Raw genomic sequence first — 16,774 nt, 5'->3', positions numbered from 1 at the left:
TGAAACAGAGGGGCTGAAACAGAGGGCGAGAAACAGAGGGGCTGAAACAGAGGGGCTGAATCAGAGGGGCTGAATCGGAGGGGCTGAAACAGAGGGGCTGAAACAGAGGGGCTTAAACAGAGGGCGAGAAACAGAGGGGCTGAAACAGAGGGGCAGAAACAGAGGGGCTGAAACAGAGGGGCTGAAACAAAGGGCGAGAAACAGAGGGGCTGAATCAGAGGGGCTGAATCAGAGGGGCTGAAACAGAGGGGCTGAAACAGTGGGCGAGAAACTAAGGGACTGAAACAGCGGGCGAGAAACAGAGTGCGAGAAACAGAAGGGCTGAAACAGAGGGGCTGAAACAGACGGGCTGAAACAGAGAGCCTGAAACAGAGGGGCTGAATCAGAAGGGCTGAAACAGAGGGGCTGAAATAGATGGGCTGAAACAGACGGGATGAATCAGAGGGGCTGAAACAGAGGGGCTGAATCAGAGGGGCTGAAACAGAGGGCGAGAAACAGAGGGGCTGAAACAGAGGGCGAGAAACAGATAGGCTGAAACAGAGAGGCTGAAACAGAGGGGCTGAAACAGAGGGGCTGAAACAGAGGGCAAGAAACAGAGGGGCTGAAACAGAGGGCGAGAAACAGAGGGGCTGAAACAGAGGGGCTGAAAAAGAGGTGCTGAAACAGAGAGTGTGAATCAGAGGGGCTGAAACAGAGGGCGAGAAACAGAGGGGCTGAAACAGATGGCGAGAATCAGAGGGGCTGAAACAGAGGGCAAGAAACAGAGGGGCTGAAACAGAGTGGCTGAAACAGAAGGGCTGAAACAGAGGGGCTGAAACAGAGGGCGAGAAACAGAGGGGCTGAATCAGAGGGGCTGAATCAGAGGGGCTGAAACAGAGGGGCTGAATCAGAGGGGCTGAAACAGAAGGCGAGAAACAGAGAGGCTGAAACAGAGGGCGAGAAACAGAGGGGCAGAAACAGGAGCCGAGAAACAGAGGGGCTGAAATAGAGGGGCTGAAACAGAGGGCGAGAAACAGAGGGGCTGAAACAGAGGGCGAGAAACAGAGGGGCTGAAACAGAGTGGCTGAAACAGAGGGGCTGAAACAGAGGGCGAGAAACAGAGGGGCTGAAACAGAGGGCGAGAAACAGAGGGGCTGAAACAGAGGGGCTGAAACAGAGGGGCTGAAACAGAGGGGCTGAATCAGAGGGGCTGAAACAGATGGGCTGAAACAGAGGGCGAGAAACAAAGGGGCTGAAACAGCGGGCGAGAAACAGAGGGCCAGAAACAGAGGGGCTGAAACAGAGGGGCTGAAACAGACGGGCTGAAACAGAGAGCCTGAAACAGAGGGCGAGAAACAGAGGGGCTGAAACAGAGGGCGAAAAACAGAGGGGCTGAAACAGAGGGCGAGAAACAGAGGGGATGAAACAGTGGGGCTGAAACAGAGGGCGAGAAACAGAGGGGCTGAAACAGAGGGCGAGTAACAGAGGGGCTGAAACGGAGGGCGAGAAACAGAGTGCGAGAAACAGAGGGACTGAAACAGAGGGGCTGAAACAGAGGGGCTGAACCAGAAGGGCTGAAACAGAGGGCGAGAAACAGAGGGGCTGAAACAGAGGGCCAAAAAAAAAGGGCGAGAAACAGAGGGACTGAAACAGAGGGGCTGAAACAGAGGGGCTGAAACAGAGGGCGTGAAACAGAGCGGCTGAAAGAGAGGGCGAGAAACAGAGGGGCAGAAACAAAGGGTCTGAAACAGTGGGGCTGAAACAGAGGGGCTGAAACAGAGGGCGAGGAATAGAGGGGCTGAAACAGAGGGCGAGAAACAGAGGGGCTGAAACAGAGGGGGAGAAACAGAGGGGCTGAAACAGAGGGGCTGAAACAGAGGGGCTGAAACAGTGTGCGAGAAACAGAGGGGCTGAAACAGAGGGCGAGAAACAGAGGGGCTGAATCAGAGGGGCTGAAACAGAGGGCGAGAAACAGAGGGGCTGAAACAGAGGGCGAGAAACAGAGAGGCTGAAACAGTGGGGCTGAAACAGAGGGTGAGAAACAGAGGGGCTGAAACAGAGGGCGAGAAACAGAGGGGCTGAAACAGAGGGGCTGAAACAGAGGGGCTGAATCAGAGGGGCTGAAACAGAGGGGCTGAATCAGACGGGCTGAAACAGAGTGCGAGAAACAGAGGGGCTGAAAAAGAGGGCGAGAGACAGAGGGGCAGAAACAGAGGGGCTGAAACAGAGGGGCTGAAACAGAGAGTGTGAATCAGAGGGGCTGAAACAGAGGGCTAGAAACAGAGGGGCTGAAACAGAGGGCGAGAATCAGAGGGGCTGAAAAAGAGGGCAAGAAACAGAGGGGCTGAAACAGAGTGGCTGAAACAGAAGGGCTGAAACAGAGGGGCTGAAACAGAGGGCGAGAAACAGGGGCTGAATCAGAGGGGCTGAATCAGAGGGGCTGAAACAGAGGGGCTGAATCAGAGGGGCTGAAACAGAAGGCGAGAAACAGAGAGGCTGAAACAGAGGGCGAGAAACAGAGGGGCAGATACAGAAGGCGAGATACAGAGGGGCTGAAACAGAGGGGCTGAAACAGAGAGCGAGAAACAGAGGGGCTGAAACAGAGGGCGAGAAACAGAGGGGCTGAAACAGAGGGGCTGAAACAGAGGGGCTGAAACAGAGGGCGAGAAACAGAGGGACTGAAACAGAGGGCGAGAAACAGAGGGGCTGAAACAGAGGGCGAGAAACAGAGGGGCTGAAACAGAGGGGCTGAATCGGAGGTGCTGAAACAGAGGGGCTGAAACAGAGGGGCTGAAACAGAGGGGCTGAAACAGAGGGGCTGAAACAGAGGGCGAGAAACAGAGGGGCTGAAACAGAGGGGCTGAAACAGAGGGGCTGAAACAGAGGGCGAGAAACAGAGGGGCTGAAACAGAGGGGCAGAAACAGAGGGGCTGAAACAGAGGGGCTGAAACAGAGGGCGAGAAACAGAGGGGCTGAAACAGAGGGGCTGAAACAGAGGGTGAGAAACAGAGGGGCTGAAACAGAGGGGCTGAAACAGAGGGGCTGAAACAGAGGGGCCGAAACAGAGGGCGTGAAACAGAGAGGCTGAAAAAGAGAGCGAGAAACAGAGGGGCTGAATCGGAGGGGCTGAAACAGAGGGGCTGAAACAGAGGGGCTGAAACAGAGGGCGAGAAACAGAGGGGCTGAAACAGAGGGCGAGAAACAGAGGGGCTGAAACAGAGGGCGAGAAACAGAGGGGCTGAAACAGAGGGGCTGAAACAGAGGGGCTGAAACAGAGGGGCTGAATCAGAGGGGCTGAAACAGATGGGCTGAAACAGAGGGCGAGAAACAAAGGGGCTGAAACAGCGGGCGAGAAACAGAGGGCCAGAAACAGAGGGGCTGAAACAGAGGGGCTGAAACAGACGGGCTGAAACAGAGAGCCTGAAACAGAGGGCGAGAAACAGAGGGGCTGAAACAGAGGGCGAAAAACAGAGGGGCTGAAACAGAGGGCGAGAAACAGAGGGGATGAAACAGTGGGGCTGAAACAGAGGGCGAGAAACAGAGGGGCTGAAACAGAGGGCGAGTAACAGAGGGGCTGAAACGGAGGGCGAGAAACAGAGTGCGAGAAACAGAGGGACTGAAACAGAGGGGCTGAAACAGAGGGGCTGAACCAGAAGGGCTGAAACAGAGGGCGAGAAACAGAGGGGCTGAAACAGAGGGCCAAAAAAAAAGGGCGAGAAACAGAGGGACTGAAACAGAGGGGCTGAAACAGAGGGGCTGAAACAGAGGGCGTGAAACAGAGCGGCTGAAAGAGAGGGCGAGAAACAGAGGGGCAGAAACAAAGGGTCTGAAACAGTGGGGCTGAAACAGAGGGGCTGAAACAGAGGGCGAGGAATAGAGGGGCTGAAACAGAGGGCGAGAAACAGAGGGGCTGAAACAGAGGGGGAGAAACAGAGGGGCTGAAACAGAGGGGCTGAAACAGAGGGGCTGAAACAGTGTGCGAGAAACAGAGGGGCTGAAACAGAGGGCGAGAAACAGAGGGGCTGAATCAGAGGGGCTGAAACAGAGGGCGAGAAACAGAGGGGCTGAAACAGAGGGCGAGAAACAGAGAGGCTGAAACAGTGGGGCTGAAACAGAGGGTGAGAAACAGAGGGGCTGAAACAGAGGGCGAGAAACAGAGGGGCTGAAACAGAGGGGCTGAAACAGAGGGGCTGAATCAGAGGGGCTGAAACAGAGGGGCTGAATCAGACGGGCTGAAACAGAGTGCGAGAAACAGAGGGGCTGAAAAAGAGGGCGAGAGACAGAGGGGCAGAAACAGAGGGGCTGAAACAGAGGGGCTGAAACAGAGAGTGTGAATCAGAGGGGCTGAAACAGAGGGCTAGAAACAGAGGGGCTGAAACAGAGGGCGAGAATCAGAGGGGCTGAAACAGAGGGCAAGAAACAGAGGGGCTGAAACAGAGTGGCTGAAACAGAAGGGCTGAAACAGAGGGGCTGAAACAGAGGGCGAGAAACAGGGGCTGAATCAGAGGGGCTGAATCAGAGGGGCTGAAACAGAGGGGCTGAATCAGAGGGGCTGAAACAGAAGGCGAGAAACAGAGAGGCTGAAACAGAGGGCGAGAAACAGAGGGGCAGATACAGAAGGCGAGATACAGAGGGGCTGAAACAGAGGGGCTGAAACAGAGAGCGAGAAACAGAGGGGCTGAAACAGAGGGCGAGAAACAGAGGGGCTGAAACAGAGGGGCTGAAACAGAGGGGCTGAAACAGAGGGCGAGAAACAGAGGGACTGAAACAGAGGGCGAGAAACAGAGGGGCTGAAACAGAGGGGCTGAAACAGAGGGGCTGAAACAGAGGGGCTGAATCGGAGGTGCTGAAACAGAGGGGCTGAAACAGAGGGGCTGAAACAGAGGGGCTGAAACAGAGGGGCTGAAACAGAGGGCGAGAAACAGAGGGGCTGAAACAGAGGGGCTGAAACAGAGGGGCTGAAACAGAGGGCGAGAAACAGAGGGGCTGAAACAGAGGGGCAGAAACAGAGGGGCTGAAACAGAGGGGCTGAAACAGAGGGCGAGAAACAGAGGGGCTGAAACAGAGGGGCTGAAACAGAGGGTGAGAAACAGAGGGGCTGAAACAGAGGGGCTGAAACAGAGGGGCTGAAACAGAGGGGCCGAAACAGAGGGCGTGAAACAGAGAGGCTGAAAAAGAGAGCGAGAAACAGAGGGGCTGAATCGGAGGGGCTGAAACAGAGGGGCTGAAACAGAGGGGCTGAAACAGAGGGCGAGAAACAGAGGGGCTGAAACAGAGGGGCTGAATCAGAGGGGCTGAATCGGAGGGGCTGAAACAGAGGGGCTGAAACAGAGGGGCTTAAACAGAGGGCGAGAAACAGAAGGGCTGAAACAGAGGGGCAGAAACAGAGGGGCTGAAACAGAGGGGCTGAAACAGACGGGCTGAAACAGAGAGCCTGAAACAGAGGGGCTGAATCAGAAGGGCTGAAACAGAGGGGCTGAAATAGATGGGCTGAAACAGACGGGATGAATCAGAGGGGCTGAAACAGAGGGGCAGAATCAGAGGGGCTGAAACAGAGGGCGAGAAACAGAGGGGCTGAAACAGTGGGCGAGAAACAGAGGGGCTGAAACAGAGGGCGAGAAACAGAGGGGCTGAAACAGAGAGGCTGAAACAGAGGGACTGAAACAGAGGGGCTGAAACAGAGGGCAAGAAACAGAGGGGCTGAAACAGAGGGCGAGAAACAGAGGGGCTGAAACAGAGGGGCTGAAACAGAGGGCGAAAAACAGAGGGGCTGAAACAGAGGGCGAGAATCAGAGGGGCTGAAACAGAGGGCGAGATACAGAGGGCGAGAAACAGAGGGACTGAAACAGTGGAGCTGAAACAGAGGGGCTGAAACAGAGGGCGAGAAACAGAGGGGCTGAAACAGAGGGCGAGAAACAGAGGGGCTGAAACAGAGGGCGAGAAACAGAGGGGCTGAAACAGAGGGGCTGACACAGTGGGGCTGAAACAGAGGGGCTGAAACAGAGGGCGAGAAACAGAGGGGCTGAAACAGAGGGGCTGAAACAGAGGGGCTGAAACAGAGGGGCTGAATCAGAGGGGCTGAAACAGATGGGCTGAAACAGAGGGCAAGAAACAAAGGGGCTGAAACAGCGGGCGAGAAACAGAGGGCCAGAAACAGAGGGGCTGAAACAGAGGGGCTGAAACAGACGGGCTGAAACAGAGAGCCTGAAACAGAGGGCGAGAAACAGAGGGGCTGAAACAGAGGGCGAAAAACAGAGGGGCTGAAACAGAGGGCGAGAAACAGAGGGGATGAAACAGTGGGGCTGAAACAGAGGGCGAGAAACAGAGGGGCTGAAACAGAGGGCGAGTAACAGAGGGGCTGAAACGGAGGGCGAGAAACAGAGTGCGAGAAACAGAGGGACTGAAACAGAGGGGCTGAAACAGAGGGGCTGAACCAGAAGGGCTGAAACAGAGGGCGAGAAACAGAGGGGCTGAAACAGAGGGCCAAAAAAAAAAGGGCGAGAAACAGAGGGACTGAAACAGAGGGGCTGAAACAGAGGGGCTGAAACAGAGGGCGTGAAACAGAGCGGCTGAAAGAGAGGGCGAGAAACAGAGGGGCAGAAACAAAGGGTCTGAAACAGTGGGGCTGAAACAGAGGGGCTGAAACAGAGGGCGAGGAATAGAGGGGCTGAAACAGAGGGGCTGAAACAGAGGGGCTGAAACAGAGTGCGAGAAACAGAGGGGCTGAAACAGAGGGCGAGAAACAGAGGGGCTGAATCAGAGGGGCTGAAACAGAGGGCGAGAAACAGAGGGGCTGAAACAGAGGGCGAGAAACAGAGAGGCTGAAACAGTGGGGCTGAAACAGAGGGTGAGAAACAGAGGGGCTGAAACAGAGGGCGAGAAACAGAGGGGCTGAAACAGAGGGGCTGAAACAGAGGGGCTGAATCAGAGGGGCTGAAACAGAGGGGCTGAATCAGACGGGCTGAAACAGAGGGCGAGAAACAGAGGGGCTGAAACAGAGGGCGAGAGACAGAGGGGCAGAAACAGAGGGGCTGAAACAGAGGGGCTGAAACAGAGAGTGTGAATCAGAGGGGCTGAAACAGAGGGCTAGAAACAGAGGGGCTGAAACAGAGGGCGAGAATCAGAGGGGCTGAAACAGAGGGCAAGAAACAGAGGGGCTGAAACAGAGTGGCTGAAACAGAAGGGCTGAAACAGAGGGGCTGAAACAGAGGGCGAGAAACAGGGGCTGAATCAGAGGGGCTGAATCAGAGGGGCTGAAACAGAGGGGCTGAATCAGAGGGGCTGAAACAGAAGGCGAGAAACAGAGAGGCTGAAACAGAGGGCGAGAAACAGAGGGGCAGATACAGAAGGCGAGATACAGAGGGGCTGAAACAGAGGGGCTGAAACAGAGAGCGAGAAACAGAGGGGCTGAAACAGAGGGCGAGAAACAGAGGGGCTGAAACAGAGGGGCTGAAACAGAGGGGCTGAAACAGAGGGCGAGAAACAGAGGGACTGAAACAGAGGGCGAGAAACAGAGGGGCTGAAACAGAGGGGCTGAAACAGAGGGGCTGAAACAGAGGGGCTGAATCGGAGGTGCTGAAACAGAGGGGCTGAAACAGAGGGGCTGAAACAGAGGGGCTGAAACAGAGGGGTTGAAACAGAGGGCGAGAAACAGAGGGGCTGAAACAGAGGGGCTGAAACAGAGGGGCTGAAACAGAGGGCGAGAAACAGAGGGGCTGAAACAGAGGGGCAGAAACAGAGGGGCTGAAACAGAGGGGCTGAAACAGAGGGCGAGAAACAGAGGGGCTGAAACAGAGGGGCTGAAACAGAGGGTGAGAAACAGAGGGGCTGAAACAGAGGGGCTGAAACAGAGGGGCTGAAACAGAGGGGCCGAAACAGAGGGCGTGAAACAGAGAGGCTGAAAAAGAGAGCGAGAAACAGAGGGGCTGAATCGGAGGGGCTGAAACAGAGGGGCTGAAACAGAGGGGCTGAAACAGAGGGCGAGAAACAGAGGGGCTGAAACAGAGGGGCTGAATCAGAGGGGCTGAATCGGAGGGGCTGAAACAGAGGGGCTGAAACAGAGGGGCTTAAACAGAGGGCGAGAAACAGAGGGGCTGAAACAGAGGGGCAGAAACAGAGGGGCTGAAACAGAGGGGCTGAAACAAAGGGCGAGAAACAGAGGGGCTGAATCAGAGGGGCTGAATCAGAGGGGCTGAAACAGAGGGGCTGAAACAGTGGGCGAGAAACTAAGGGACTGAAACAGCGGGCGAGAAACAGAGTGCGAGAAACAGAAGGGCTGAAACAGAGGGGCTGAAACAGACGGGCTGAAACAGAGAGCCTGAAACAGAGGGGCTGAATCAGAAGGGCTGAAACAGAGGGGCTGAAATAGATGGGCTGAAACAGACGGGATGAATCAGAGGGGCTGAAACAGAGGGGCTGAATCAGAGGGGCTGAAACAGAGGGTGAGAAACAGAGGGGCTGAAACAGAGGGCGAGAAACAGATAGGCTGAAACAGAGAGGCTGAAACAGAGGGGCTGAAACAGAGGGGCTGAAACAGAGGGCAAGAAACAGAGGGGCTGAAACAGAGGGCGAGAAACAGAGGGGCTGAAACAGAGGGGCTGAAAAAGAGGTGCTGAAACAGAGAGTGTGAATCAGAGGGGCTGAAACAGAGGGCGAGAAACAGAGGGGCTGAAACAGATGGCGAGAATCAGAGGGGCTGAAACAGAGGGCAAGAAACAGAGGGGCTGAAACAGAGTGGCTGAAACAGAAGGGCTGAAACAGAGGGGCTGAAACAGAGGGCGAGAAACAGAGGGGCTGAATCAGTGGGGCTGAATCAGAGGGGCTGAAACAGAGGGGCTGAATCAGAGGGGCTGAAACAGAAGGCGAGAAACAGAGAGGCTGAAACAGAGGGCGAGAAACAGAGGGGCAGAAACAGGAGCCGAGAAACAGAGGGGCTGAAATAGAGGGGCTGAAACAGAGGGCGAGAAACAGAGGGGCTGAAACAGAGGGCGAGAAACAGAGGGGCTGAAACAGAGTGGCTGAAACAGAGGGGCTGAAACAGAGGGCGAGAAACAGAGGGGCTGAAACAGAGGGCGAGAAACAGAGGGGCTGAAACAGAGGGGCTGAAACAGAGGGGCTGAAACAGAGGGGCTGAATCAGAGGGGCTGAAACAGATGGGCTGAAACAGAGGGCGAGAAACAAAGGGGCTGAAACAGCGGGCGAGAAACAGAGGGCCAGAAACAGAGGGGCTGAAACAGAGGGGCTGAAACAGACGGGCTGAAACAGAGAGCCTGAAACAGAGGGCGAGAAACAGAGGGGCTGAAACAGAGGGCGAAAAACAGAGGGGCTGAAACAGAGGGCGAGAAACAGAGGGGATGAAACAGTGGGGCTGAAACAGAGGGCGAGAAACAGAGGGGCTGAAACAGAGGGCGAGTAACAGAGGGGCTGAAACGGAGGGCGAGAAACAGAGTGCGAGAAACAGAGGGACTGAAACAGAGGGGCTGAAACAGAGGGGCTGAACCAGAAGGGCTGAAACAGAGGGCGAGAAACAGAGGGGCTGAAACAGAGGGCCAAAAAAAAAAGGGCGAGAAACAGAGGGACTGAAACAGAGGGGCTGAAACAGAGGGGCTGAAACAGAGGGCGTGAAACAGAGCGGCTGAAAGAGAGGGCGAGAAACAGAGGGGCAGAAACAAAGGGTCTGAAACAGTGGGGCTGAAACAGAGGGGCTGAAACAGAGGGCGAGGAATAGAGGGGCTGAAACAGAGGGCGAGAAACAGAGGGGCTGAAACAGAGGGCGAGAAGCAGAGGGGCTGAAACAGAGGGGCTGAAACAGAGGGGCTGAAACAGAGTGCGAGAAACAGAGGGGCTGAAACAGAGGGCGAGAAACAGAGGGGCTGAATCAGAGGGGCTGAAACAGAGGGCGAGAAACAGAGGGGCTGAAACAGAGGGCGAGAAACAGAGAGGCTGAAACAGTGGGGCTGAAACAGAGGGTGAGAAACAGAGGGGCTGAAACAGAGGGCGAGAAACAGAGGGGCTGAAACAGAGGGGCTGAAACAGAGGGGCTGAATCAGAGGGGCTGAAACAGAGGGGCTGAATCAGACGGGCTGAAACAGAGGGCGAGAAACAGAGGGGCTGAAACAGAGGGCGAGAGACAGAGGGGCAGAAACAGAGGGGCTGAAACAGAGGGGCTGAAACAGAGAGTGTGAATCAGAGGGGCTGAAACAGAGGGCTAGAAACAGAGGGGCTGAAACAGAGGGCGAGAATCAGAGGGGCTGAAACAGAGGGCAAGAAACAGAGGGGCTGAAACAGAGTGGCTGAAACAGAAGGGCTGAAACAGAGGGGCTGAAACAGAGGGCGAGAAACAGGGGCTGAATCAGAGGGGCTGAATCAGAGGGGCTGAAACAGAGGGGCTGAATCAGAGGGGCTGAAACAGAAGGCGAGAAACAGAGAGGCTGAAACAGAGGGCGAGAAACAGAGGGGCAGATACAGAAGGCGAGATACAGAGGGGCTGAAACAGAGGGGCTGAAACAGAGAGCGAGAAACAGAGGGGCTGAAACAGAGGGCGAGAAACAGAGGGGCTGAAACAGAGGGGCTGAAACAGAGGGGCTGAAACAGAGGGCGAGAAACAGAGGGACTGAAACAGAGGGCGAGAAACAGAGGGGCTGAAACAGAGGGGCTGAAACAGAGGGGCTGAAACAGAGGGGCTGAATCGGAGGTGCTGAAACAGAGGGGCTGAAACAGAGGGGCTGAAACAGAGGGGCTGAAACAGAGGGGCTGAAACAGAGGGCGAGAAACAGAGGGGCTGAAACAGAGGGGCTGAAACAGAGGGGCTGAAACAGAGGGCGAGAAACAGAGGGGCTGAAACAGAGGGGCAGAAACAGAGGGGCTGAAACAGAGGGGCTGAAACAGAGGGCGAGAAACAGAGGGGCTGAAACAGAGGGGCTGAAACAGAGGGTGAGAAACAGAGGGGCTGAAACAGAGGGGCTGAAACAGAGGGGCTGAAACAGAGGGGCCGAAACAGAGGGCGTGAAACAGAGAGGCTGAAAAAGAGAGCGAGAAACAGAGGGGCTGAATCGGAGGGGCTGAAACAGAGGGGCTGAAACAGAGGGGCTGAAACAGAGGGCGAGAAACAGAGGGGCTGAAACAGAGGGGCTGAATCAGAGGGGCTGAATCGGAGGGGCTGAAACAGAGGGGCTGAAACAGAGGGGCTTAAACAGAGGGCGAGAAACAGAAGGGCTGAAACAGAGGGGCAGAAACAGAGGGGCTGAAACAGAGGGGCTGAAACAAAGGGCGAGAAACAGAGGGGCTGAATCAGAGGGGCTGAATCAGAGGGGCTGAAACAGAGGGGCTGAAACAGTGGGCGAGAAACTAAGGGACTGAAACAGCGGGCGAGAAACAGAGTGCGAGAAACAGAAGGGCTGAAACAGAGGGGCTGAAACAGACGGGCTGAAACAGAGAGCCTGAAACAGAGGGGCTGAATCAGAAGGGCTGAAACAGAGGGGCTGAAATAGATGGGCTGAAACAGACGGGATGAATCAGAGGGGCTGAAACAGAGGGGCTGAATCAGAGGGGCTGAAACAGAGGGCGAGAAACAGAGGGGCTGAAACAGAGGGCGAGAAACAGATAGGCTGAAACAGAGAGGCTGAAACAGAGGGGCTGAAACAGAGGGGCTGAAACAGAGGGCAAGAAACAGAGGGGCTGAAACAGAGGGCGAGAAACAGAGGGGCTGAAACAGAGGGGCTGAAAAAGAGGTGCTGAAACAGAGAGTGTGAATCAGAGGGGCTGAAACAGAGGGCGAGAAACAGAGGGGCTGAAACAGATGGCGAGAATCAGAGGGGCTGAAACAGAGGGCAAGAAACAGAGGGGCTGAAACAGAGTGGCTGAAACAGAAGGGCTGAAACAGAGGGGCTGAATCAGAGGGGCTGAATCAGAGGGGCTGAAACAGAGGGGCTGAATCAGAGGGGCTGAAACAGAAGGCGAGAAACAGAGAGGCTGAAACAGAGGGCGAGAAACAGAGGGGCAGAAACAGGAGCCGAGAAACAGAGGGGCTGAAATAGAGGGGCTGAAACAGAGGGCGAGAAACAGAGGGGCTGAAACAGAGGGCGAGAAACAGAGGGGCTGAAACAGAGTGGCTGAAACAGAGGGGCTGAAACAGAGGGCGAGAAACAGAGGGGCTGAAACAGAGGGCGAGAAACAGAGGGGCTGAAACAGAGGGGCTGAAACAGAGGGCGAGAAACAGAGGGGCTGAAACAGAGGGCGAGAAACAGAGGGGCTGAAACAGAGGGCGAGAGACAGAGGGCGAGAAACAGAGGAGCTGAAACAGAGGGCGAGAGACAGAGGGGCAGAAACAGAGGGCGAGAAACAGAGGGGCTGAAACAGAGGGGCTGAAACTGAGAGTGTGAATCAGAGGGGCTGAAACAGAGGGGCTGAATCAGAGGGGCTGAAACAGAGGGGCTGAATCAGAGGGGCTGAAACAGAAGGCGAGAAACAGAGGGGCTGAAACAGAGGGCGAGAAACAGAGGGACTGAAACAGAGGGCGAGAAACAGAGGGGCTGAAACAGACGGCGAGAAACAGAGGGGCTGAAACAGAGGGCGAGAAAAAGAGGGGCTGAAACAGAGGGCAAGAAACAGAGGGGCTGAAACAGAGGGCGAGAAACAGAGGGGCTGAAACAGAGGGCGAGAAACAGAGGGGATGAAACAGAGGGTGAGAAACGGAGGGGCTGAAACAGAGGGGCTGAAACAGAGGGGCTGAAACAGAGGGCGAGAAACAGAGGGGCTGAAACAGAGAGCGAGAAACAGAGGGGCTGAAACAGAGGGTGAGAGACAGAGGGCGAGAAACAGAGGAGCTGAAACAGAGGGCGAGAGACAGAGGGGCAGAAACAGAGGGCGAGAAACAGAGGGGCTGAAACAGAGGGGCTGAATCAGAGGGGCTGAAACAGAAGGCGAGAAACAGAGGGGCTGAAACAGAGGGCGAGAAACAGAGGGGCAGAAACAGAAGGCGAGAAACAGAGTGGCTGAAACAGAGGGGCTGAAACAGAGGGCGAGAAACAGAGGGGCTGAAACAGAGGGCGAGAAACAGAGGGGCCGAAACAGAGGGGCTGAAACAGAGGGGCTGAAACAGAGGGCGAGAAACAGAGGGGCTGAAACAGAGGGCGAGAAACAGAGGGGCTGAAACAGAGGGCGAGAAACAGAGGGGCTGAAACAGAGGGGCTGAAACAGAGGGGCTGAAACAGAGCGGCTGAATCGGAGGGTCTGAAACAGAAGGGCTGAAACAGAGGGGCTGAAACAGAGGGCGAGAAACAGAGGGGCTGAAACAGAAGGCGAGAAACAGAGTGGCTGAAACAGAGGGGCTGAAACAGAGGGCGAGAAACAGAGGGGCTGAAACAGAGGGCGAGAAACAGAGGGGCCGAAACAGAGGGGCTGAAACAGAGGGGCTGAAACAGAGGGCGAGAAACAGAGGGGCTGAAACAGAGGGCGAGAAACAGAGGGGCTGAAACAGAGGGCGAGAAACAGAGGGGCTGAAACAGAGGGGCTGAAACAGAGGGGCTGAAACAGAGCGGCTGAATCGGAGGGTCTGAAACAGAAGGGCTGAAACAGAGGGGCTGAAACAGAGGGCGAGAAACAGAGGGGCTGAAACAGAGGGCGAGAAACAGAGGGGCTGAAACAGTGGGCGAGAGCCAGAGGGCGAGAAACAGAGGGGCTGAAACAGAGGGCGAGAAATAGAGGGGCTGAAACAGAGGGTCTGAAACAGAGGGGCTGAAACAGAGGGCGAGAAACAGAGGGGCTGAAACAGAGGGGCTGAAACAGAGGAGCTGAAACAGAGGGGCTGAAACAGAGGGCGAGAAACAGAGGGGCTGAAACAGAGGGGCTGAAACAGAGGAGCTGAAACAGAGGGCGAGAAACAGAGAGGCTGAAACAGAGGGCGAGAAACAGAGAGGCTGAAACAGAGGGCGAGAAACAGAGTGGCTGAAACAGAGGGCAAGAAACAGAGGGGCTGAAACAGAGGGCGAGAAACAGAGGGGCTGAAACAGAGGGGCTGAAACAGAGGGGCTGAAACAGAGGGGCTGAACCAGAAGGGCTGAAACAGAGGGCGAGAAACAGAGGGGCTGAAACAGAGGGCCAAAAAAAAAAGGGCGAGAAACAGAGGGACTGAAACAGAGGGGCTGAAACAGAGGGGCTGAAACAGAGGGCGTGAAACAGAGCGGCTGAAACAGAGGGCGAGAAACAGAGGGGCAGAAACAAAGGGTCTGAAACAGTGGGGCTGAAACAGAGGGGCTGAAACAGAGGGCGAGGAATAGAGGGGCTGAAACAGAGGGCGAGAAACAGAGGGGCTGAAACAGAGGGCGAGAAACAGAGGGGCTGAAACAGAGGGGCTGAAACAGAGGGGCTGAAACAGAGGGCGAGAAACAGAGGGGCTGAAACAGAGGGCGAGAAACAGAGGGGCTGAAACAGAGGGCGAGAAACAAAGGGGCTGAATCAGAGGGGCTGAAACAGAGGGCGAGAAACAGAGGGGCTGAAACAGAGGGCGAGAAACAGAGAGGCTGAAACAGAGGGGCTGAAACAGAGGGGCTGAAACAGAGGGGCTGAATCAGACGGGCTGAAACAGAGGGCGAGAAACAGAGGGGCTGAAACAGAGGGCGAGAGACGGAGGGGCTGAAACAAAGGGGCAGAAACAGAGGGGCTGAATCAGAGGGGCTGAAACAGAGGGGCTGAATCAGACGGGCTGAAACAGAGGGCGAGAAACAGAGGGGCTGAAACAGAGGGCGAGAGACAGAGGGGCAGAAACAGAGGGGCTGAAACAGAGGGGCTGAAACAGAGAGTGTGAATCAGAGGGGCTGAAACAGAGGACTAGAAACAGAGGGGATGAAACAGAGGGCGAGAATCAGAGGGGCTGAAACAGAGGGCAAGAAACAGAGGGGCTGAAACAGAGTGGCTGAAACAGAAGGGCTGAAACAGAGGGGCTGAAACAGAGGGCGAGAAACAGAGGGGCTGAATCAGAGGGGCTGAATCAGAGGGGCTGAAACAGAGGGGCTGAATCGGAGGGGCTGAAACAGAAGGCGAGAAACAGAGAGGCTGAAACAGAGGGCGAGAAACAGAAGGGCAGAAACAGAAGGCGAGATACAGAGGGGCTGAAACAGAGGGGCTGAAACAGAGAGCGAGAAACAGAGGGGCTGAAACAGAGGGCGAGAAACAGAGGGGCTGAAACAGAGGGGCTGAAAAGAGGGGCTGAAACAGAGGGCGAGAAACAGAGGGGCTGAAACAGAGGGCGAGAAACAGAGGGGCTGAAACAGAGGGGCTGAAACAGAAGGGCTGAAACAGAGGGGCTGAATCGGAGGTGCTGAAACAGAGGGGCTGAAACAGAGGGGCTGAAACAGAGGGCGAGAAACAGAGGGGCTGAAACAGAGGGGCAGAAACAGAGGGGCTGAAACAGAGGGGCTGAAACAGAGGGCGAGAAACAGAGGGGCTGAAACAGAGGGGCTGAAACAGAGGGTGAGAAACAGAGGGGCTGAAACAGAGGGGCTGAAACAGAGGGGCTGAAACAGAGGGGCTGAAACTGAGGGCGAGAAACAGAGAGGCTGAAAAAGAGGGCGAGAAACAGAGGGGCTGAATCGGAGGGGCTGAAACAGAGGGGCTGAAACAGAGGGGCTGAAACAGAGGGCGAGAAACAGAGGGGCTGAAACAGAGGGGCTGAATCAGAGGGGCTGAATCGGAGGGGCTGAAACAGAGGGGCTGAAACAGAGGGGCTGAAACAGAGGGCGAGAAACAGAGGGGCTGAAACAGAGGGGCTGAATCAGAGGGGCTGAATCAGAGGGGCTGAAACAGAGGGGCTGAATCAGAGGGGCTGAAACAGAAGGCGAGAAACAGAGAGGCTGAAACAGAGGGCGAGAAACAGAGGGGCAGATACAGAAGGCGAGATACAGAGGGGCTGAAACAGAGGGGCTGAAACAGAGAGCGAGAAACAGAGGGGCTGAAACAGAGGGCGAGAAACAGAGGGGCTGAAACAGAGGGGCTGAAACAGAGGGGCTGAAACAGAGGGCGAGAAACAGAGGGACTGAAACAGAGGGCGAGAAACAGAGGGGCTGAAACAGAGGGGCTGAAACAGAGGGGCTGAAACAGAGGGGCTGAATCGGAGGTGCTGAAACAGAGGGGCTGAAACAGAGGGGCTGAAACAGAGGGGCTGAAACAGAGGGGCTGAAACAGAGGGCGAGAAACAGAGGGGCTGAAACAGAGGGGCTGAAACAGAGGGGCTGAAACAGAGGGCGAGAAACAGAGGGGCTGAAACAGAGGGGCAGAAACAGAGGGGCTGAAACAGAGGGGCTGAAACAGAGGGCGAGAAACAGAGGGGCTGAAACAGAGGGGCTGAAACAGAGGGTGAGAAACAGAGGGGCTGAAACAGAGGGGCTGAAACAGAGGGGCTGAAACAGAGGGGCCGAAACAGAGGGCGTGAAACAGAGAGGCTGAAAAAGAGAGCGAGAAACAGAGGGGCTGAATCGGAGGGGCTGAAACAGAGGGGCTGAAACAGAGGGGCTGAAACAGAGGGCGAGAAACAGAGGGGCTGAAACAGAGGGGCTGAATCAGAGGGGCTGAATCGGAGGGGCTGAAACAGAGGGGCTGAAACAGAGGGGCTTAAACAGAGGGCGAGAAACAGAGGGGCTGAAACAGAGGGGCAGAAACAGAGGGGCTGAAACAGAGGGGCTGAAACAAAGGGCGAGAAACAGAGGGGCTGAATCAGAGGGGCTGAATCAGAGGGGCTGAAACAGAGGGGCTGAAACAGTGGGCGAGAAACTAAGGGACTGAAACAGCGGGCGAGAAACAG

Source organism: Chiloscyllium punctatum, unplaced genomic scaffold (assembly GCF_047496795.1).
Source record: "Chiloscyllium punctatum isolate Juve2018m unplaced genomic scaffold, sChiPun1.3 scaffold_54, whole genome shotgun sequence".
Taxonomy (NCBI): Eukaryota; Metazoa; Chordata; class Chondrichthyes; order Orectolobiformes; family Hemiscylliidae; genus Chiloscyllium; species Chiloscyllium punctatum.
This window is presented reverse-complemented; position numbering follows the sequence as displayed.